The sequence below is a fragment of the Notolepis coatsorum genome, assembly GCF_963971535.1.
Source record: "Notolepis coatsorum genome assembly, chromosome: 8".
Classification (NCBI taxonomy): Eukaryota; Metazoa; Chordata; class Actinopteri; order Aulopiformes; family Paralepididae; genus Notolepis; species Notolepis coatsorum.
The window spans coordinates 54,090,002-54,113,486 of NC_140172.1; the positions used below are offsets into that span (position 1 = coordinate 54,090,002).

A 23,485-nucleotide genomic window follows, 5' to 3' on the forward strand; every position below is an offset into this window, starting at 1 on the left:
CCCTGCGACTGGAATCCACAGACATCGGCATTGTCAAAGACGGTCAGTGTTTTGGTTTCATTGATTGATTGTGTTGGGATTTCTATATTCCTGGCTCTGCTTCTCTCCTGTGTACAACATTTCACTCTTGCCTCTTACAAGAGTAGAATTCATAATAATATGATGATACTAATAATAATAGCATAATACTGCACAAAAAGCGCATTAACAGGCCCCAGTGAAAGACTTTGTGTATGTGGTGGACAGACTGAAGGCTCTAAAGAATTCACTGCTTCCATGCAAGTTGTGGAGACATAATGAGCCCTTTGGCCTTGTTGAGGCACAGAACCTGTTGGCTCTCGTAGCGACAGGTGTCTTCCTTTCTTTTGATGCATTGAGATCCATTGAGCCAAACTTATTCTAATACTGTCATCGGTCTGTTCTTACCCCCCAAACTTTGAGTATTCCCTTTTACAACTGGAAGATATCAACGTGCTACATGGAACCCAATAATAGACTTATTACTGGACCACAGCATAGACTAGATACCTCTAAAAGGAGGGTATTCTGTATCATAAGCACTGGACTAATGGCAGGAAGTAGGTGGTGCTAGTCGTTATCGTTTTATCTGCGGACTGAGGCCAGGAGCTACATTGAATAGCAGGGAAACATACCAAATTACTAAAAAGGAGGATGTGACTAAGTGCCTTCCTGTACACAAGACTGGGCTGGCGGGCGGGTACCAAAAAAGTATAAATATACAGCATAGGGGAGAGTGGGGTAAGATGGTAAGAGGCTCAGCAAGGACAAATGAGACATCGAAGTAAGTACATCTACCCATATTTCAGGATGTTTACTACAAATTGAAATTATAAAAATGCATCTGCAGGTATGAAAATAAGACTTCTTAAAAACATTTAAAATAATTAAAGGTTATCTTGCTCAACTTGCCCCAGGCTAGGGGTAAATTGAGCAAAACATGTAAACTGACTCGAGTAAAGATCTGGACATAATAAAATATCTATGTATTTTTATCAAATACAACTGAACATCACATTATCTTTTATATTTTACACTTTCATTAACTTTACTTTATTAATATGTTAAAGTGTACTCTTCCCCCTTAGTTCTATCAGCATATCACTCTGAGGTATTACTGAGGTATCTTTTCATCCAGCCAGTATTATACTTCACTGCTTCTCTCATGGTATATAATGGAGTCTACTTTGAGGATGGCTTGCTTGCCCCCCCTTGTGGAGAGGTGTTTAAAAAAACCTATGATTTGAGGAGAATTGGAGAATTGACATAATGAGGTCTTTCAAAACCAATGAACTAAAAAATGCAGAACTTCACAAATCCATGTGCAGTGGTGAATCAGTAATTGTTTATTTGTGAGGATAGAGTTCGAATTGATTGATTGAAGGAGGAAACACTCATATATAGAATCCCACATATCTAGTCTGGGGGGGGGGGGGGGCAGATACACTATAATGAGAAGATAGTAGAGTTTTGAATGGAGAAATCCACAACACTAAATTATTAAATGTGATGTAATTTACTCCATTTTGAGGTGAAATGTGAGTTTGAAAGATTTTATAATAAAACACAAGATACGTGTGCCCTAAGGATAAGTGTTCAATGAAGAAATCCAAGCCCCTTACCAATCTATGCTACTCATAGTGGTCAAAATAAAAAGGTAATAATACGGTATGGATCCCTATAAAATGCTGTCCTAACTCGCTCCTAATTCTTTCTCTTAAGTTGTTCTGCCCTCCTGAGTACCGCTAACTGATTTCTTAGCTCTTCCTGCAAAACATGAATTCCCTCTTTCTCATCTACTGATACCTTTCTCCACTGCTTCCTTAGCTGTCTCCTCTCCTTCACTAATGTCTATTTCTTTCTGCAGTCTGGACATAACTGACTGCAATCTGTCCACCTTCTTTCTCTCAATGATTCCAAATCTTTCAGCATCATATTCATAAATAATGTCTCATTTATTTACTACTGTTCCTTTAATCCCATTTTAACACAATTTTCAAATCCCTGTTAAAGGAAAACTCCAACATTTTGGGAAATTAGCTTATTTAACATCTTCCCTGGAGTTAGACAAGAAGATACATACCTTTTTTTGTCTCTGTGCGTGCATTTAGCTTTGGGAACAGTCGCTCCGTTAGCATAGCTTAGCTTCATCACTGGAAGTGGGGGAGATCCGGAGCTTCATCACTGGAAGTGGGGGAGATCCGGAGCCTGACGTTCCCTTACACTGCATACAGTCACGAAATACACTCCAAATACAACTCCCAAACGTCCATGTAAACATGTGGAAAACGTTTATTTTGTACATTATCGAACGTTAACACGAACCTAAACTAACGTTACAACTTTACTAACCTAAAGTTATTTTAGGTTCGTGTTAACATTAGATAATGTACAAAATAAATGTTTTCCGCTGCTATAAACGTCGCACTTTTATTTTGAAAAACCCAGAAAGGAAGTCATTATATGCTTTACCATCCTGTTCTGTGTTAGCTCCGGTTAGCTCAGAGCGTCCAGTAGTTAGTAGTATATTATCAATACCAGCCATTGGATTACTGTTTTCTAAATTGGGGAGGTAAGAGGATTTTAAGTCATGGTATCCATAAACTTCAATCGGTTCGGATCCTTTGAATGAATGAGAATGTCAACAATCACGACGACACGTTGAAATCACTGAGTGGTTAGGCAAAAAATAGTTCAGAGTATATTTGCTTATAAAACGTAATTGTCTAATTCAATTATTTTTTATTTCTCCATGTGGTGAATACACAGGTCACAACATGTTTACATGAACGTTTTGGAGTTGTATTTGGAGTGTATTTCGTGACTGTATACAGTGTAAGGGAACGTCAGGCTCCGGATCTCCCCCACTTCCAGTGATGAAGCTCCGGATCTCCCCCACTTCCAGTGATGAAGCTAAGCTACGCTAACGGAGCGACTGTTCCCAAAGCTAAATGCACGCACAGAGACAAAAAAGGTATGTATCTTCTTGTCTAACTCCAGGGAAGATGAAACTAATTTCCCAAAATGTTGGAGTTTTCCTTTAACAGTCTCCCATTCCTTCCTTTCATTTGCCCTCTAGGCCATTTAACTCTAGCTTTTTGCCCACAGCTCTTCTCTTCTCTGAGCGTCACGCTGGCCTCGGTATCATCTACATCCCCTCCTACAGCTCTCTCTGGTTGACCTGATGTTAGGTTCTTGAAAAACCTATAGTATTGTGTCACTTGGCTCAAGTTCACCGGCCTCGGCAAGGAAAACATTGCTGTGGACAAAGTCACTATTTGTCAGCATGAAATAATAGTAGAATAGAATGAAGTCGACTATAAAGCCTGAATGTTTTCAATGTACGTATAATTGACCCCTACAGCTGTAGTTTGCCCCCACTGCTAGTAAAAAAATAAATGTCCATTGCAGTGTAATACTCTAATATTAAGACAATACTCTGAATAAGAAATGGCCATGTAAAAAAACATTTTCAGATGACCTCATCTGATAATCATTCACCCCCTGACTGCCGCCGTGGCACACCCTGTGTGTGAATGTGATCACTTTCATTTGAATCTCTTCAGATTTGCAGTGCACATTCAGGACCTCTGGAGGAAGAACCCTATTGATTTTGGTGACCCCATGACCTTTCCTCTAGCGCAGCCAGGGGTGTAGCTCCAGATTCTGGGCCCCATGAAAGAATGTATTTGTAGGCCCCCAGTGAATGCGAGCGCGTGTAAGCACGCGAGCGGAATTTTTTTGGCAATTTTTTTATTGATGAAAACGCATAATATGCTTTTTACCTATACATTCGGATCAGCAGTTCAGCACCTGCACTGTTGGTGGGTGAGCCTAGTAAAGGATGTCGCATTGCGTTCATCTTCAATGAATGGACCAATGCAATAGTCTACCAAAGCCCCCCCTCTCTCTCTATATATATCTCACACACACACACACACACACATACACACACACACACTTCAGAAACAAACATAGTATCAATGAGAGCATCAATAATACACCTGAGTGATGTCTAGTAAAAAAAAATATATATTTGGGGGCCCCCCCCAGTGCTAGGCCCTTGGAATCATGCTAAGCTACCCCCCCCCCCCCCAGCTACGCCCCTGAGCGCAGCCATCAAGACAAACTTTAAATGTTCAATTGATCTCCTGATACATTTGTCATACAGTCACACAAATTATTTCCAGAAATGTGGCTACTTGCAGAGAACAAATTTGCCATAAGGACCCATGAACGCCATATTAGATTTTCCGCCATTCTGATTTTGTCTACTCCCCCTCCCCCAAACACCTGAGAGAGGTTGAAATCTAACAGACAAGGGTGTGAGCTAGTGCTTGTGTTGTACAAGTGCTGATGTAGGATCACTGAATAAATTACCTTCACCAGCTTGTAGGAACATCTGGAAAGCCAAACAGTCCTTCATCCTAGATCAGTACTTTGTTACTGTAATATTCAACCGAGCATACAAAAGTGATCTTAGTCCTTATGCTACAGTGACATGATGCAGCAGCCCTGTACGGAGACGTTGCACCTGGGTATTTTCAGGTCTGTGCTGTTCATAGAGTTGGCTCATGGTGCTGTAGGTTCTCCTCCAGACTCTTGACATAATAACACAGAATGTATAGATAGAAGGGATAGAAGGCAATCTCGGCTCATGTTTTTGTTTTCATTTATCCATTCCTGGCTCTGGCTCTTGTCTTATGTTGTATTATAGATGCCTTGTTTGTATTTTGGTTGTTTAGTTTAGTTGTATATTTGCTCATTGTTTGCTCAAAAGGAAAAGTGTCTTATGAGTGCATATGGGCTGGGCTTCAATTGAAGCATGACATCAATACATCAAATCATATAGATTAAATTCATGTTCCATCTCCACATCTTACACTTCACATGCATTTTATTTAGTTTATCTGAATGCCATTTAAAAATAATAATCTGTCTGCAGACCACTAGCAAACGCATTGTTGTGACATATTATATTATAGTAATAAGTAATGGTCTTTGCCAACAACAAGTAAAACAAAGTCATCCGTGTTGTCAGCTTTTCTCAGGTTATTGAAAACTGGTTTCTCAAGTTGCTTGATTTGCTTGCTTCAATTTACTATGGATTTGACGATAAAAAACTGATTGTGACATTTGGGAGATTTTTTTTTTCTCGTGATTAGTGAAAGTGCAACAGTCTTCTGCTGTTGGGCACAAAGCACTTCCACTGGTGCAGTTGGGGAGGGTCAAGTGCCTTGCTCAAAGGCACTTCAACAGTGGGTATTGAGGGAAGGGAGAGCGGTTACTTCCCCCCGCCCAATTTTGGGGGGATAAAACCGGCGACCGTCTGGTCACAAGCCCGCTTCTCTAACTTGTATGCCGCCACTACCTAATTTTGACAGTGATGTAGATTTAGTGACCGTGATGGGGGCGACAGTGGCTCAGGAGGTAGAGCGGTCGTCTGGTAATGGTAATGGTTTCAAAGTGGAATGCTAACAATGCAAAAATTCCAATTTAGGGAAACTGAAGAACAAGTAGAGACTCCTTCCTACAATGTAACCAGTGTGTGGTGAAAAGCACTAATAACTCATTCTAAAAGTAATGAACTTGGTTCGTATGAATGTCTATTCACTGCCTATTGAACTAGGCGATACATGTGATTTAGATTTTCAATTGGGAATGTTTACTGGGCGAGCCAGATATCTGGACATGGTCAGGGACAAATCTTCCTTACCTTTAGCTGGCTCTGTCTCTGAGCGAGACACTTAACCCCTAACTGCTCCCGATGAGCGAGACACTTAACCCCTAACTGCTCCCGATGAGCGAGACACTTAACCCCTAACTGCTCCCGATGAGCGAGACACTTAACCCCTAACTGCTCCTGATGAGCAGGTTGGCACCTTGCCTCCGCCGTTGGTGTGAATGTGAGGAACAAATTGTAAAGCGTTTTGGATAAAAGCATTATATAAATGCACCATTTACCAAGAAAGCCTTCAATGAGTACAGTAGCTGCAACTGATCTTTCCCTGCTCAGTGCCTCCTGCCACAGGGGCCCACGCTCCACAACACAGTCAACCCTGCATCCATCTGCTCTTCCTATCCTTATTTGATTACACGCAATTTAAGTTTTTTGACTGACTAACCAAAGCACGGACAGAAGGGCCAACTCGGCCGAATTCTCCTCGCAGCTAAATAAAACTCATACTTAGAAAACCAGAGAACCAAAGTACTGTATAGAATAGATCAAACACGTAAAGTTATCAAAGTAGAGCTACAATAAGGTGTAGAGAGAATACAGACACACTACATCTTATTTTTACCTCAATAGCAAGCTGTCACTTCTCATCAGCTCGGCTGTCCTCTTGTCTATGCCTTGTCTGTCTATCTCGTTGAAAGTAGTTTCCAGAGACTGCTTGGTTTTGGTTTTGCCTGTGAATATAACTTGTTACAACTCGTAACTAAACTAGATGGTGAGAATTATCAACTTGCACTCCTGGCTTGTTGCCATACAGTACATCTATATTTTGCAGTGTGGGAGAAGAAAGCTGAAACTGAGATTAATCATTAGCCTTTTCCTCAGGGCCCTAGCCTACGTCAGATAGGATGCTAGTCTGCTAAACTCCTGAACTCTCCTCTCGGATTTAAATCTGCCCTAAAAACATGGCTCAGCAGCAACTCAAATTGGTCTTAATATGGTTTTTATCTCTTTTATCATAACTTGGCTTTTATCTCTCTTTATCATGAGTTGCTTTTAAGGGTTTGCGGATTTTCTTTTAACATTAGTTGACTGTATGAATTTTCAGGTTAGGTGTTATTGTACTTATTTTTATGGTGTAGTGTACATGTCCATTCGTGTTTTTGTGCCTTTTATGTTCCATGTATGGACCACAATGGAAACAAGCCTTGGCTTTATTGTGTTTTATCCATTTTTGACCAGCATGTTGACAGTTATTGTTTGTTTTTCAAATGTTTGTCCTACGATTGTGTCAAAATAAAGTATTCAATCAATCAATCAATGCTAGGACCAGTCTGCCCACTGCTCCTTTGCCTTGTTTTATACTCTGTATATCTAAAGCTCTTTTCCACATTACTGCAAGTCACAGGAGGTTTGTCGGTGACTGATGTTAGAATCCATTATAATGGGTTATACTGCAACCATGATAATTTTCGGCTACTGTGCTTTTCTGCTTGCATCTCCCGTATTGTACCTTATGCTGTACTTAAAGGACCATACAACTCTTTTTGACATATGGGTTCAGAGTCATTCTTGTCATAATATAAAAATCAAGACTTATTTTTTCATAATATTTACCATTACTGATTTTTTTTTACTTTATGATTCACTACTGCCGTAGGCTTTAGTTTGATCAGAAAACCCTGTAAGACCCTCTTTTGCAAAATTACAACATCACTTAGCTTTTAGCAACAAAAATAATATTTAAATGGTAAATTCTGTTTAAAAATAAAAACGTTTTCTAAATTTTTTTAGCACATTTACATTTACACAGTCAATCGGTCCTGTTGTTCAGCCTCACAATGCTATTGGATAGATGTGTTTATAGGTCCCACATTCTGGCCCCCCTGAAAGGTTGCTCTATATTGTGTCTTAATACGGTGTATAAAAAGGAAGAAGAAAACATCTTCAGTCAAATGTGATGACTATCTTCAGGTTATGAGGTTTTTAAGACTCATTTTCAGAAACGGCGTTAGCCAATAGCAGTGGTGAATCATCAGAAAACAACTTCCTCGTGGTGTCTGAAGTGTCAACCTCAGTGAGCTGAAAGGTTGTTGAGCTGACTTGCAGTTACAGAGGTCCTTTTGTGTTCACTGCTGGCAAGCAAAAACATTGAATCTTCAATTTAGGTAATTTTCTGTATTTTACTAGAATTGAAAGTTCACACCGTTCTCTATGCTGTGAACACATGCTGTGATCATAAATACCATGAAAACCATCCAAACCCAGTGTATAAAATACATGGATTCAATCTGAAAATTCCTGAAGTTGACTCTTGTGGAGATACAAGGACATCGCCCAACAGCAGCGATATTCTAGAATAATTTGTCAATATGTTTGTTTAAATGCCAATCAATATTGAATGCCAATATATAAATACCACTTGTCTATACAGTGTCCTGATATACAGTATGTCCTGATGTATGGCTCAGAATGCTGGCGAGTGGTAGAAGGAGACATGGACAACATCAATGTGTTTCACAACGGGTGCCTGGAGAAAGTATGTTGCATCTTCTAGCCCAACAGAATATCAAATAAGGAGCCATGTCGCAAAACTAGTTGCAATAGTGACTTGAAATAAAACTAGTTGCAATAGTGTGGTCCTTGAAATAAAATGTTGCAATAGTGTGGTCCTTGAAATAAAACTAGTTGCAATAGTGTGGTCATTGAGATAAAACTAGTTACAATAGTTGATAGAATAGCCATGTTTTTCAATGTGTACATAATGTAAATATCTGTCAATGACCGCAAACATCTCCTCTGACACTCAGGCTTTATGCTGGGGAGCAGACGGGGAAGACATATTGTTAGAACTCTCCATAAGCAGAGCAGGCAGAGTGCTAGAGATGGGGGAGTAGCAGCCAGCCGCATCAACAAAGATAGTGGGTCGGCTAGGGATGGGATTTACTATCAACAGAAGTCGTTGCTATGGGCGGTCAGCCGTTGCTAAGGACTATAGTTTATAGCTGGGAGTTCTTCTGGTTTGACTCGGACTAAAAAACGAAGCGTGGACATGTAGACAGAGACAGGAGCTAGAGGGTGGGGCAAGGGAATCTGACACGTGGCCCCACCCTCCGGTTGCCACGAGCTAGCTTCGGCTAATGGGGAAAGCTTTTTGGATAACACTAGGCCGCGACAACCACCGGGCTGATAGAGAGACACCATTAGAATAATGAATTAAGACTTTTTCAAGGACATTTCGGAACTGTTTTCCATCTTACAGAGTATGTTTATGAGAATAAACGTCAACATCCAGGAGAGGTATCCTGTTTCCAGTGTCTCGTTAATTCTTTTTGAGACAAATGTACCAACGGGGAAGGAGAGAGGGTATCAGTCACTACGATCAGAAAGAGATAAACACAACGCACAAACTTCACGGAACCACAGGTGATGAGGTGATTACTGGCTGATATATAGTCCTCTAAATAAAACTCGTTTTTTTATCCACCTTTTCTCCCCATTTTTTCTCCCATCCCAATTTCGTGTATCCAATTCTTCCCTCCCCTGTCTTGATCGTTGTTAGACTATGCCTCCCACAGGTCGGTTGTAGTGAGGACAGAAGCCTTGCATCACGTGTCCCCTCCGGTACACGAGGAGGCAGCCTGTCGCATCTTTTCACCGCAGCAGCTCGAGCTCTCAATGGCGAGGAGTAACACGTGGGAGGCTCACGCTGCCCTCGCTATTTCCTGCTTCCGTCGCACCGGCGTCACCAAACCGACCTGTAGGAGTCGCTGTCCACAACGTCAAATCCCCACCCACCGGCTATCCCACCCTCTAACACTTGCCAATTGTGTTTAGTATGAACGACCGGCCAGCCGGTAGCAACGCCGAGAGCTGGGCTCGAACCCAGCGACTCCTGCGTTAGAGGCGCGCCTTGCCCACTGCGCCAATCAGCCGCCCTGCAATAGTGTGCTCCTTGAAATAAAACAAGTTACAATAGAATAGAAATACTTTAATCATCCAGCGGGAAATTTTACACTACAAATCGCTCACATTAGACATTTAGACGGAACAAAGTCAAGAATAACAAAACAAATTGCCTAAGAATAGAATAAAATATACAGAAGTCTACAGTAAGTGTAATATTGAACAGTGTTGTTTTTAAAAGTAAAAGTCCAGGAAGATGGTAACTGTCACCCTGTGCCAGTGATGCAGTGAGGCACAGTGATGCATTGTAAAGTCTGATGGCTGTTGGAATGAAGGACTTCCTGTGCCGTTCAGTGTTACATTAACTAACCTTACTGTCATGCACTTGTCCTAATATACTAACCAACACTATAGCACTCAACACTTTGATGAACATTGTTACTCAGCTGATAGTTGTACCCTTCCTGCTGTCTTGTTGTACAAAACTTGGATAAAAGCGTCAGCTAAATGACAAAATGTAAATGTAAATAATATCACCCGATAACCTGTGATATAACTAGGCCTTGTACATTTAGTTAAGTTATCTATTCTTACTTGTATCTGTTGTCATCACTTCTATTTTTTATGCTTTTAGTTATACTGTAGGCAACACTTCTGAAAGTCCCCCCAAATCTCTATCCATTACCTACTTGGGCTGTCCCCTCAAAGTCAATTAGTCCATTACTCAGTTGGTTTTGGTCTTAGTCCACCAAAACCTTGTCAGTTGATTTTTATGCTTCCATCCATGCTGAATGAGTTATTTCCTGAAAACATTGCATAATCCTTGCATGTGGAAAAATTCAAATTTGACAGATTTGTAGATGAAAAAAAAAAAAATAATAAACAATTTTTTTTATGCATACCAACCAACATTCTTATTGTAACTACCCATCTTTACTACCCCCAGTACTCGTGACCAAGCGCTGTGTGAAGAAGCTTGACATGCAGGCCTTTCTCAATGACACTGCTGCTGCAGACTGGGAGAGACTCAACTTATTCACCTCCATTGAGGATGCTTGGTCTTACTTTAAGGAACACTTTTGGCCTTATCATTGATAAACACGCCCGTCTGAAATTATACCGGACCAAGAATCGCCTTAGCCCCTGGTTTTCTCATGACTTGGCTGAGCTTGTACGTCGAAAGAACACTCTGGTGAAAAGCTTGTACCTCTAAGCCTCCAGCTGATTGGCTTGCCTTCAGGCAATGCAGGAACAAATGTACCCAGGTCATCAGGACAGCCAAAATGTGTCCTAAGGAGAAACTTACAGTACAACGTGTGGCACTGATGCAAAGAAATGTTGGACCACAGTCAAGTCCATGGAAAACAAACTCTCTTCTCCTAGCCTCCTCCTAGCCTCTCCATCCATGATTTTTGACACTCAAGTTCAAGTTTCTTTATTAGTTGTCATACAGAAGTACAGAATACTTTTATACAAAATGCTTCTTTCTGTTACGCTCCAGAGACTGTGCTAGACAAAAATAGATGAGTATAAAATAAAATAAGTATAGCAGTATAAAATAGAAGTCACGTACGTAGACACAAGTGTTCAGTATGTACATATGTACAATGTTCAATGCAGAGTAGAAGTAACTGAGTTACCATACAATATACTAATATACAATATAATATATAGGGCAAAGGAGAAATTGGATGAGGTACAATTTAGGTACAATTTACAGTAAGGTGTAATGAGGTATGGGTTGTAGTGAAAATTCTTTACCAATAAATATAAAGTGTGTTTAGGTGTTCTAAAAGTGTGTAAAGTGGGTGCTGCAGTGAGTTGTTTGTTTAAAGTGAGTGTGTGCGTGTGGATGTGTGTGCTGTGAGTGCATTTGATGGTTGTTACATAGTGTTACATTCAGTTTCCCTCCCCGTAATACGGCCAATGTGTATTACTGTGGACGACTAGCTAAACTGAAAGCAATGTGGAGAGCGGGGCTCGAACAGGAGGCATCCTGTTCGAGCCTAGTCTCCAGCATTCGTTGCGAGCGCCTTGCCCACTGCGCCACGTAGCCGCCCCGGTTGTTACATAGTGTTATTGTTTGTTGAGCATCCTGATGGCCTGGGGATAGAAGCTTCTTCTGAGTCTTTCTGTGCTTGCCATGAGACTCCGGTATCGCTTGCCTGACCGCAGCTGTTCAAAGAGACAGTTGTTTGGGTGGCTGGAGTCTTTGATCATTCTCTTAGCTTTACCCATGCACCGCTTGTTGTAAATGTTCTGGAGAGTGGGAAGCCCCCCTCCAATTGTGCGTTCGGCTGAACGGGCCACTCTCTTTTTTTTTTTTATATTTTTTTTATTATTGCAAAACAAAAAATTATTAAAAGTCAGTACTCAACACACAATGCATAATGAAACTTTCAGTAAAGGTGGTTATAATATATGCAAGTACAGAAACAGGATAAAACAAAAATAGTCTATAATAACATTTTAGCCGTATACAGTGTATATCCAGCGAAATTACAATTATATAAATGTTAGTATATAATATACCCCTAATACCTATTTTCTAAAACCCTACACACATATGCTCCAGCTCAAACCCCCCCCTCCCAGACCCCCTCTTGGATAGTACCTCCATTATCCCTCACTCCTAACCAGACACCACCATTATAAGCTAGCTTTTATTCTCTCCACCACTTCTAACCACATTGACATTTTGGATTCATTGAGCCCCAGAATTCTTGCTGTAGATATTTCTTGATATATCACATCAAGATATGTAAGAAACCACACTTTTCGGCACATTTTTTCCGGTTGAAACCAACGTGATGCGATCAGTTTTTTAGCTACTGTGATACCCGATAAAACCAATCTTTTTAGTTGTGGATTCACTGCAAACTCAAAAAATCATTCAATAGTAATACCGCGGGGTGTACAGGTATATTCCAAAATACGAGTGTTGATAATTGTTGGGACACATCTTTCCAGAATGCCTTAACTGGTGGGCAGTCCCAATACATGTGCATAAATGTTCCTTCGTCCCCATTTGTACATTGGGAGCATTTGGAGTCTTGTATAAGCCCCATTTTGCACAGCCTTATAGGAGTCAAGTATGTCCTGTGAATATAGTTCAGATTGATTTGTTGATGATCCGGGTTCCTTGATGTAAGTCGGACATTTGCCCAGGTTCCTTGCCAATCAAAGTCATATTCCAGGTCTGGTATATCCCTCCTCCAGACAGTGTCTATTTGAAGGGTTTCATACGAGGACGTTAGTAATTGATAATAAAAACTTGATACAAAACCTCCCAATGTATCTCTTTCATAGAAAAATTTGTGGTATCTGTGGTGTTCAATTGGTACGAGTAATGGAACACCGTGAGATCTCATACAAAGTCGTAACTGTATGTAAAAAAGCCATGTGGACTCGGTGAGGTTAAACTTTATGCATATTTCGACATAACTACAGAGGCCCTTGTTATTAAAAATATCCCCTAATGAGTGTATGCCTTTCTCTTCCCATATAGGGAATCTTATAGGTCGTTTTCCCATTAAGAGTGCATTGTTATTGAATATGGGAGTGTGATTATGCCATTCTTGAGGGTTAGGATATTTCTTTTGTGTTTCCCGCCATGTTCTGATTGCATGGGTAATTATTGGGCCAAATTCTCGCTCACAATGCTTGATTGAAAGTTTAGTGTGTGCTATGTCTTCCAGTCTCTGTGGGGCTACCATGTTTTCTTCTAATTCTCTCCAAGATACCAAAGCCTGGGGGTCAAACCATATCTTCACTGGTCTTAATGTGAAGGCCTTAAAATATTGTAAAAAATCTGGGACTGCCATGCCACCGTCTGCTTTATTTCTCTGTGCGGTGGATCTTTTTATGCGAGGTGGTTTGTTATTCCAAATAAATTTGTATGTGGAGGTTTGTAATCTTTTCCAGTAGCCCTCTGGAGGAGGTAACGGAAGCATTGAGCTGAAGAACGGGCCACTCTCTGTAGTCTGCTACGGTCTTGTGCGGTGCTATTCCCAAACCAGGAGGTGATATTGCCAGTCAGGATGCTCTCTATTGTACATGAGTAGAAGTTCTTAAGGATCTTCTGACTGACTTGGAACTTCCTTAGGCGCCTGAGGAAGTAGAGGCGTTGCCGTGCCTTCTTCACAACACTGTCAATGTGTGTGGTCCATGTCAAGTCCTCGGATATGTGGACTCCGTGGTACTTAAAACTGTTCACTCTCTCAACCGGTGCCCCGTCGATGCTGAGGGGGCTGTAGTCCCTGACCCCCGACCTCCTAAAGTCCACAATCATCTCCTTTGTTTTGCTGACGTTCAGGGAGAGGCTGTTCTCTTGACACCATCCCACTAGGACCTTGACCTCTTCCAGGTAGGCCCTCTCGTCGTTTGCAGAGATCAGGCCCACCACTACTGTGTCGTCAACAAATTTGATGATTGTGTTGTTGTTCCGCTGTGCCACACAGTCATGTGTGTACAGGGAGTAGAGGACGGGACTCAGAACACAGCCCTGGGGGGCCCCTATGTTGAGAGTGATGGATGAGGAGGTGCAGTTGCCTGCTCTCACCACCTGGGGTCTGCCCGTCAGGAAGTCCAAGACCCACTGGCAGAGGTCATAGTTCAAGCCCAGGTCCCTGAGCTTGGCTATGAGTTTGGAGGGGACTATGGTATTGAATGCTGAGCTGTAGTCGATGAACAGCATTCTCACATAGTTCTCCTGCCTCTTGTCCAGGTGTGATGCTGCTGTGTGCAGCACATGGGCTATGGCGTCCTCCGTGGACCTGTTGGGGCGGTATGCAAATTGCATGGGGTCCAGGTTGATGGGGAGGGAGGAGCAGATGTAGCCCTTTACTAGCTTCTCAAAGCACTTCATGGCTATGGAGGTGAGAGCTACAGGGCGGTAGTCGTTGAGGCAAGCAGGCTTGGATTTTTTGGGTACAGGGATAATAGTGGACTTCTTCAGACAGGTGGGGATGACAGCCTGTTCCAAGGACAGGTTAAATATGTCAGTGAATACCGGGCCCAGTTGGTTGGCACAGACTTTTAGGACGTGGCCGGGGATGCCGTCCGGTCCTGCTGCCTTCCTGATATTCACTTTCTTAAAGGTCCTCCTCACCTCATGTTCTGTTACCCTGAACACTGAGTCTCCATCAGCAGCCCCCGCCTTTTTTACCGCCTCTGGTGTTACAAGTCACATGCTGGTAGAAGTCTGGCAATACTCTTCTCAGGTTGGCGCTATTGAAATCACTTGCAACCACAATAGCAGCATCAATATTAGCTGCTTGGATTCTATTTACCTCGTCATGGAGTTTGGACAGCGCATCGCCTGTGTTTGCTTGTGGTGGAATATACACTCCAATCAAGATGATCGACGTTAACTCTCTCGGGAGAAAGAAAGGCCGGCACTTGATGGATATATACTCCAGGTTGGGGGAGCAGTGGTTCGAAAGCTCCTTCACGTTGCCTGGATCGCTCCAATTGTTGTTCAACATGAAGGCTATTCCACCTCCACGCTGTTTTCCGGATTCTGCTGTTCGATCCTTGCGGTGAATGAAGAAGTGATCGGCCGGTTGAATGGCGTGGTCTAGGACGTCCAGCATCAACCACGTCTCGATGAAGCAGAGAACGTTACAGTCTCTAACGTCTCTAACGTCTCTAACGTCTCTTTGGAATTGAATCCTTGCTCTGATGTCGTCCAGTTTATTGTCTATTGATTGTACATTGGCCAGCAATATGCTGGGCAGACTCTGTTGTCACTGTTGTCATTACCGACAAGTCTCTCTCATGGTTTCTCTATTTAATCAACACTTTGTAAGCTCCACACTAGCCTTCTCTTCTTCTGACCCTCATAGCATCCCACCACACACTCTGTCCTCCCCTTCCATTACCAATGGCTTTTCCTTCAATCTGTTCTCAATTCCTGAGTTTTGGGAAGAACTTTCCAGACTGGATCCAAATAAGTCTGGCTTTGATGGGCTTGATTCCAATTTCTTAAAGCAGCCGCTCATCTTTTAGCTGACCCTATCACAATTATTCAATCTGTCCATTCAACTCTCTGTCTTCCCCTTTGACTGGAAATCAGCTCTAATCTTCCCCCTCTTCAAGGGCGTCTCTAGCTCTGACCCCAACTGCTACCGGCCTATTTCCATCTTGCCATGCTTGGCTAAAGTTCTTGAGAAGATGGTCCTTAAGCAACTGGATAATTTCCTCAACACATCATATTCTGTCCGATCTTCAATCTGGGTTCCGTTCTGGCCATGGATGCATCACAGCCACCCTTAAGGTCCTTGACGACATCATCACTGACCTGGACAACAGGCAGGTCTGTGTTGCCAGCTTTATAGACTTGGCCAAGGCATTTGATTCAGTTGACCACAAGACCCTTCTGGGTATGCTCTCCAGCATTGGTGTATCCCCGACCTGCTGCAACTGGTTTGCCAGCTACCTTACTAACCGGATCCAACAGGTCAAGACGGAGAATATCCTGTATGAGCCACTTGCCATCACTAAAGGGCTCAATCTTGGGTCCTACCCTGTTCTCCGTTTATATTAATATTAACGTTGTTTCTACATGCCTTCGTTCGTTCACAATTCCACGCTAAAAAGGTAAACATTGGCCAAAATCGAGGCGCATTTCCTGGAAACCGAGATATGAGGAGTTTTCTGCAGCATGCGCAAATCATGATATTTGCTCGTCTGAGACGCATTATTCCAAGTTCATAGGGTAAAACACATCACCTAGTGTTGTTTATCATTCATGAAATGCAGTAAAGATATATAGGGAAATTTTGATTTGATTACGTTATATGCCTGTATTTCTTTTTCCACACTTACTGCATATAGCCTCAATGCCACACACTTACTGCATATATAGCTCATATATATATAGGCATATAACGTAATCAATCAAAATATCTCTATATAATATCTTTACTGCATTTCATAAATCATAAACACTAGGTGGTTTTGTCGTTATTTGCTCATTTCTATATTGTATATATTGCATATATATGCAATATATACAATATAGAAATATATATATACAATATAGAAATTAGCAAAAACGACAGAAATTAGCAAAAACGACAGAACTCGTTTTTTGACAGTATACAATATAGAACCATTCCTGTACTGTTAGCTGTTTGAATTACATTTAGCAAGTTCCTCATGGGCTCAACCCATATACTCAGCTGTGTTTGTGCTGCACATTTACCTGTGTTCCATGGTGTAGAGTCGTCCATACATGACAGGTAGTATGACAAGTATTCTGACATTTTTGCATTGCATTATAATGTATTCTGTATATTCTAATCTAAGACGCACAAGTTATAAAAAAGCATTGCATTATAATGTATTCTGTATATAATAAACACACTTGAAACTTGATGAAGTGGAAAAAATGTCTTTACTTCAGATAAAGCAGCATTGAGTTTGTGCATCAGAACACACATATTTACATGTAAAGTGCATTCGTTTTGACCTGGCACAATGGCCGATCACCATTGAATTTGTGCATTTATTCATATATTCCAGCCAGACATCTTAGAGCTCCACGACTGCGTTACAACATGCAAAGTGCATTAGTTTTGACCTGGCACAATGGCCGATCACCATTGAATTTGTGCATTTAGAACATGTATTCATATATTCCAGCCAGCCGGTTCAAATAACAAACTCAGCAAGACCGACGGCTTCTCAGTTACAGTGGGTGACAATATTGTCACAATGAAAGATGAAATTACCTATCCTGGGCTCCATCCTAGAGGCTAATCTTTCCTGTGACAAAATGGCATCCAATGTAATAAAAAAAAGTCAACCAACGAACTTGATTCTTGTACCAGATCTCCTATCTGGTAAACAAGAATACCCTGAAGACTCTGGCAGGAGCACTCATTCAAGGGTACTATGACTATGCTTTCACCTCATGGTACCAAAGCACCTCAAAGGCACTAAAAACAAAATTACAAACATCTCAAAACAAACTGTTCAGACTACTGCTTGACCTTACTCCTAGAACCCACCTCACCCCTGCCCACTTTGACAACCTAGGATGGCTTAGAGTAGACGACAGAGTACAGCAACTTGCAATGGGCCTGGTCTACAAGATACACTACACGACCAAGGTACCCATGTACATGTCAAAATACTTCCCAAAGGTCAGTGAATACCACAATCACAACACCAGAGGGAGCTCCACAAATCATGTTAAACCCAGATTCGGCTCAAACAAGGGACTAAACACGTTTTGCAATTATGCCACATCAATGTGGAACGCCCTACTCAAAGCTGTAAAGGAATGTGAATCACTACCCACTTTCAAAACCACTCTCAAAGAACACCTACGGGAGACTGCAATTCAAAACTGGCCCCTGTAAATGTCGTAGCCCAACCCCCTCCAATGTACAGTAAATTACCAAGTATGGTTTTGTCAATATTCCAATGTACAGTTTTGCTTGTACAGTTGTACAGTGTTCCCCACCCACCCCTCCTACCCAACCCCCCCAACCACCTCCAATGTACAGCCCCCCCCACCCACCCAACCCCACCCCACCTACCCAACCTCCCCCAATGTACAGTTTTTACGTCAAATGTATACTCTTTTCTGTATCACAAACAGTACTGTATTTGCAAATACAATTGTGTGTATTGAGCTGTACTGTATTGTACCCATTCTGTTAATAAAGTTTTCAATCAATTCAAAAGCCATCTTAGAGCTCCACGACTGCATTACAACATGCAAAGTGCATTAGTTTTGACCTGGCACAATGGCCGATCACCATTGAATTTGTGCATTTAGAACATTCACAGTAAATGTATTCATATATGCATTAGTTTTGACCTGGCAAAATGGCCGATCACCATTGAGTTTGTGCATAAGAACATATATTTACATGTAAAGTATTTTTCCGTTGGGGAATGTCTGGGAGTGTCGCATATTTGGATTTTATGGTGGATTTTTGTTCTTGATTTATTGTGATGTTTCTTGTTGACTTGTTTAAGAAGACTTGTACAGCCCATGGGGGCATTACCTTGTGATTTCGGGCTTTACAAATCAATTCGATTTGAATCCCATTGGAATTGTGCCATGCATTACACATTATGATGTTTGTCCATTTGTTTGTCCAAGTGTAATTGTCAGCTAAGTGTAGCTAAGGTTAGATTACAGCATCAAAAGATATCAATAAAGTTAGCTAATCAACTTTCTTGACTTGCATAATTATCTTTTAAATTGAGAAACATCATATCTGTAATTCATGGCTCAATGAATCAAAATGATTTGTCTCACAGTTGACTACCATACATTTTTCCAAAATAAGGTCACATGAGAGACAGCGGAAGGGGAGGGACTTCGTCTCTCTATGGGAATGATCCTCTACGTATGGCGGCTTGCCCAAGATATTGATGTCTGCTTCCCAAGCCCTATACATAGCTAGCATCACAATTACACAAATATTTTGCTTGTCAGAACATTTATCAGTTATGCAATGATGTACTGTAGTTATCAGAAAAGTAAACCGACTATCTTTTCTCTGTACGGAAACCATACCATTATGACTGTGATCATCATTGTTTCCATGGACACAGTGAATAAATTGAACAAACTGAAGTGAAATTATTTTATTTACTTTACAGGGACAATGAACATTCTGTAAATGTGCCAATGTTAGTCAAAAGGCACATTTTCAACTGTTTAAACCTGGCCAGGTGTTTAGCCATTCGATGCAGGAAGACATAACAGCATTTAAAAGACAATTAAAAGACAATAAAAGTAAAGTATATAAAATACTGTAAGTAAAATAGTTGGCACAGTAAGGCACACAAGAAGCAGACAATTGTTCATAACAAAACACAAGCAATTAGCCAATATTACACAATTGTATACAAGAAGACACATTAGCAGGCAAGACACATCTACAAGAAATAAGCATTAGCAGGTAAGACACACTTATAGACAAGACATATGCATTAGCAGACAAGACACAGTTATATACAACAAGACAAGCATTAGCAGACAAGACAGTTATATACATGCTTACAAGACGAGCAATAGCAGGTAAGACACAATTATAGACAAGACATGCATTAGCAGACAAGACAGTTATACAAGACGCAAGCAAGCATTAGCAGGCAAGACACAGTTCTATACAAGACATAAGCATTAGCAGGTAAGACACAATTATAGATTAGACCTATGCATTAGCAGACAAGACAGTTATATACAACAAGACATACAGTAAGCATTAGCAAGCAAGACGGTTATAAACAAGACATAAGCATTGAGACAAGACACAGTTGTCAACAAGACATACACATTAGCAGACAAGACAATTATAGACAACAAGACACAAGCATTATCAGACGAGACAGTTGTATACAAGACCTAAGCATGATCAGACGAGACAGTTATGGACAACAAGACCTACGCATTATCAGACAAGACACGGTGATGCACAACAAGACATAATCATAAGCAGACAAAACACAGCCAGCAATAAAACAATTGGAATCCATTGGTATTCCAAGTCTGGGAATACCATATCATTTGCAGTTCTAAGTATACTATAGGAAAGATAGGGGGGAGGGGACAATGGATATAATATTACTTATTCAATTATGTCAAGGGGGACATAGCCCTCAGACTATTCTCTCCTCCCCCTTAGCCCCGTCACCTATACCTCCCTCCCTCTCCCCCTTTCTTCTCTCTCTCTCCCTCTGGTTCTCTCTCTCCCTCTGGTTCTCACTCTTCCTTTCTCTTTTTCCCTCTCTCCCTTTCATTCTCTCCCTTATTTATTGTTGTCCTTGTATACTATTGCTACTGTCATTTTGTATTTCATTTACTTGTATGCATGTACATACCCTTGTTTTTGTTACAGCCTCCCACCCCCCCTTCCCACAAAAGGACTTTGCTTTTTGGACAGGCTGCTGTTCTTAATTGCTTGCCTGGATAAATAAAGGTTAAATAAAAAATAAAAAATATATATTATCGCGTTATTTATCAGGTACAAAAATTATATATATATATATATATATATTTTTTTTTTTCAATATTTCAACGATATATGACTATATCTGAGTTTACTTCCTCTTTGGGCACAAGGACTGGTCCTTGATTGGGCATCAATTATGTATATTTAGTGTGGTCGCGCCCCTTGACTGGCATCGCCTCGAGTCGCGCCCACTGGCGATCAAACAGCGCGAGAACACGCCTCGGACTCAGAGCCGCTCCAATGTTTTGAGTCGACAGTTCTCGTCACGGGGCAGCGCGCAGCGGACAGTGGGTTTAGGTTTAGGTGAGTACCGTTTTCGAATTGAACGTTTTGGGGTTCTAAAACTAGTTAACATCAATACCTTACTTTTACAGCAGAGTAGTGTTTTAGGTTATGTCATCATAAATACCCTGCTACTGTTATTTACATTTCGAATTGATTTTCCGACCATTTAGCGAGATGATCCCAGCTTTCTTTCTCACTAAAGTTATGATTGAATCTTGTGAACCGCTATATTTGAGTTTCATTCTGATAAAACACACAACCTTTGTGGTCAGCGGTTTTCAATAACTTCAGATTTTCGTTTAACTAGGTGTGTCCTCATATGGAAGTTAATTTTGTGTTTGGTTCAGGGAAATAAGTGGATGTTACATCTTGATTAAATTGCAGATCGGCTACCATCTGAAATACCAGTAAAAATGTCCTAATATATGCTACATAGCTAGATATAAAAATTATGATGGGAATCAGTGTTGATTTGACATTCCTGTGGCAATTATGATGAACATTATTAAACCTTTTTGAGTCTCGTGCGCTGCTGTCAGTCACCTCAAATAATGTTCCTTCTCAGGACAACATTGTCCGATTGATTGATTGATTGATTGAAAATCTTATTAACAGATTGCAGAATGGGTACAGTACAGCTCAATACACACAATTGTTAAGGGGATGCAGACCAGAGAAAGACTTTCGTCTTGTTTACATCAGGGTCCCCCATTTGAGGTGGTTGGGTGGGTGGGGTGGGTATGCGTGGTGGGGGTAACTGTACATTGGATTATCGACGAAACCTTACTTGGTTCCAAGAAGAGGGTCTCGTGTATTACTGGGTTAGGACATTTACTGTACATTGGAGGGGGTTGGGTTAGGACATTTACAGGGGCCAGTTTCGAATTGCAGTCTCCCATAGGTGCTCCTTGAGAGTGGTTTTAAAAGTGGGTAGTGATTCACATTTCTTTACAGCTGTGGGTAGGGCGTTCCACATTGATGTGGCATAATTGCAAAACGTGTTTAGTCCCTTGTTTGAGCCGAATATGGGTTTAACATGATTTGTGGAGCTCCCTCTGGTGTCGTGGTATTCACTGACCTTTGGGAAGTATTTTGACATGTACATGGGTACATGACATGTATGAAAGCCATGTACTACGTACTGAAGGGAATGACCATGATAATCTCGGAAAGGTTTGGTTGATTGAAAATGGGTAGGGGAGAACGGGATGGTTGTCACACGGGTAGGTTGTCGCATTCATTATATTTCACTACCAAAAGGCTTTCTCCCATATTTTGGTATGGGAATGTCCAGAATTGGGATCAGCGCTCACCTACATAGTCTTCTTTGGAGTAAGACAGCTGAACTTTAGGTGAGAGGACATTTTGTGTTTTTCATGTGGAATTGTAAATATTCACCTCCTCAGTATTTTTCTTCTATAGGCTTTTACACAATTGGTTTATAATGAAACAATTGTTACCCTTAAAACGTGTGAAGGGAAAGCTATAGTTAAGATTGTTGTTGGCTAACTAACACATTTTTAGATGGTTAGCCTTGATTGATACTAGCAAGACATTCCAGTTGGGGTTGGTCATCACATTTTCTTTCGGGTTTGTTGTCATGTGACAAGCACATGACAGTGCTTTAATGAGCACAACATGGACCGTTTCTTCACCAACTTGGAGGTGATGGATGTGCTCATTAAAAAGAAAATCTAGCATCTAGCAAAAATCTAATTTACGAATTCCAATCTGGCTTCAGAACATCCCACTCCACTGACACATGCCTTCTATATTCGAACGACCACATCAAACAAGAGGTGGACACAGGCAAATACTGTGGCATGGTCATGCTGGACCTCCAAAAGGCCTTCGACACTGTCAATCACTCCATTCTGATTGACAAGCTAAAAGCAATTAGTTTTGATAGTACATCAGTGAGCTGAATGCAATCCTACCTGGAGGGGAGAGAACAGATGGTGGAGGTAAACGGTAGGGGTGGGAATCGCCAGAGACCTCACGATACGATACTATCGCGATACTTGCGTCACGATACGATAGCTGAGTATTGCGGAATTATTATTATTATTATAATTTTTTTTTATCAAATTTAATTTATTACCTTTTTTCAACTGCAAAGTAAAACTTTGTCAACATGTTTTATCTAATAAAATAAAGTTCTGTCTGTTCATCTCACTTCAATAATTTGTATTGCAGAACATGGTATTTGTCTTTTGCATGTACCTGACAAACTGAACTGTTTGTATTAGTCATATTCCAACTTAACTGAATGCACATGTGTGTGTGTGTGGACTACTGTACTATTACAGGTATTGAAATGAACAATGCAACTTCCTTATACATTTTTATAATTTTTTTTATTTATGAATAATTAAATATGGATACTTGGCGTCCCTGTATCGATACAGTATTGCCACGCAAAGTATCGCGATACTACTACGTATCGATTTTTTCCACCACCCCTAGTAAACGGTACACCCCTTCCAACGCCCCCCCCCCCCCCTCCCAGTGAGCTGCGGTGTTCCACAAGGAAGCATTTTAGGACCGTTACTGTTCCTAATTTACATCGAGAGCGGTTTTAAAGGAGGGTAGGGAATGGGATTCACATTATTTTACG

General features: G+C 41.1%; 1 protein-coding gene across 13 annotated transcripts in view; it reads left to right on the forward strand.

Moving 5' to 3' along the window:
• The first annotated feature begins 775 nt into the window (after positions 1 to 775).
• sytl2a (synaptotagmin-like 2a) overlaps positions 776 to 23,485 on the forward strand; it is a 128,381-nt gene continuing 105,671 nt past the window's right edge. For 12 of the 13 annotated variants that reach the window (XM_084320270.1, XM_084320279.1, XM_084320278.1 and 9 more), the window contains exon 1: positions 20,795 to 20,886. The gene's annotated coding sequence lies outside the window, so the exon portion shown is untranslated. Of the gene's footprint in view, positions 803 to 20,794; positions 20,887 to 23,485 lie in introns of those variants that run through there. The other variant, XM_084320275.1, reaches the window with a different exon arrangement.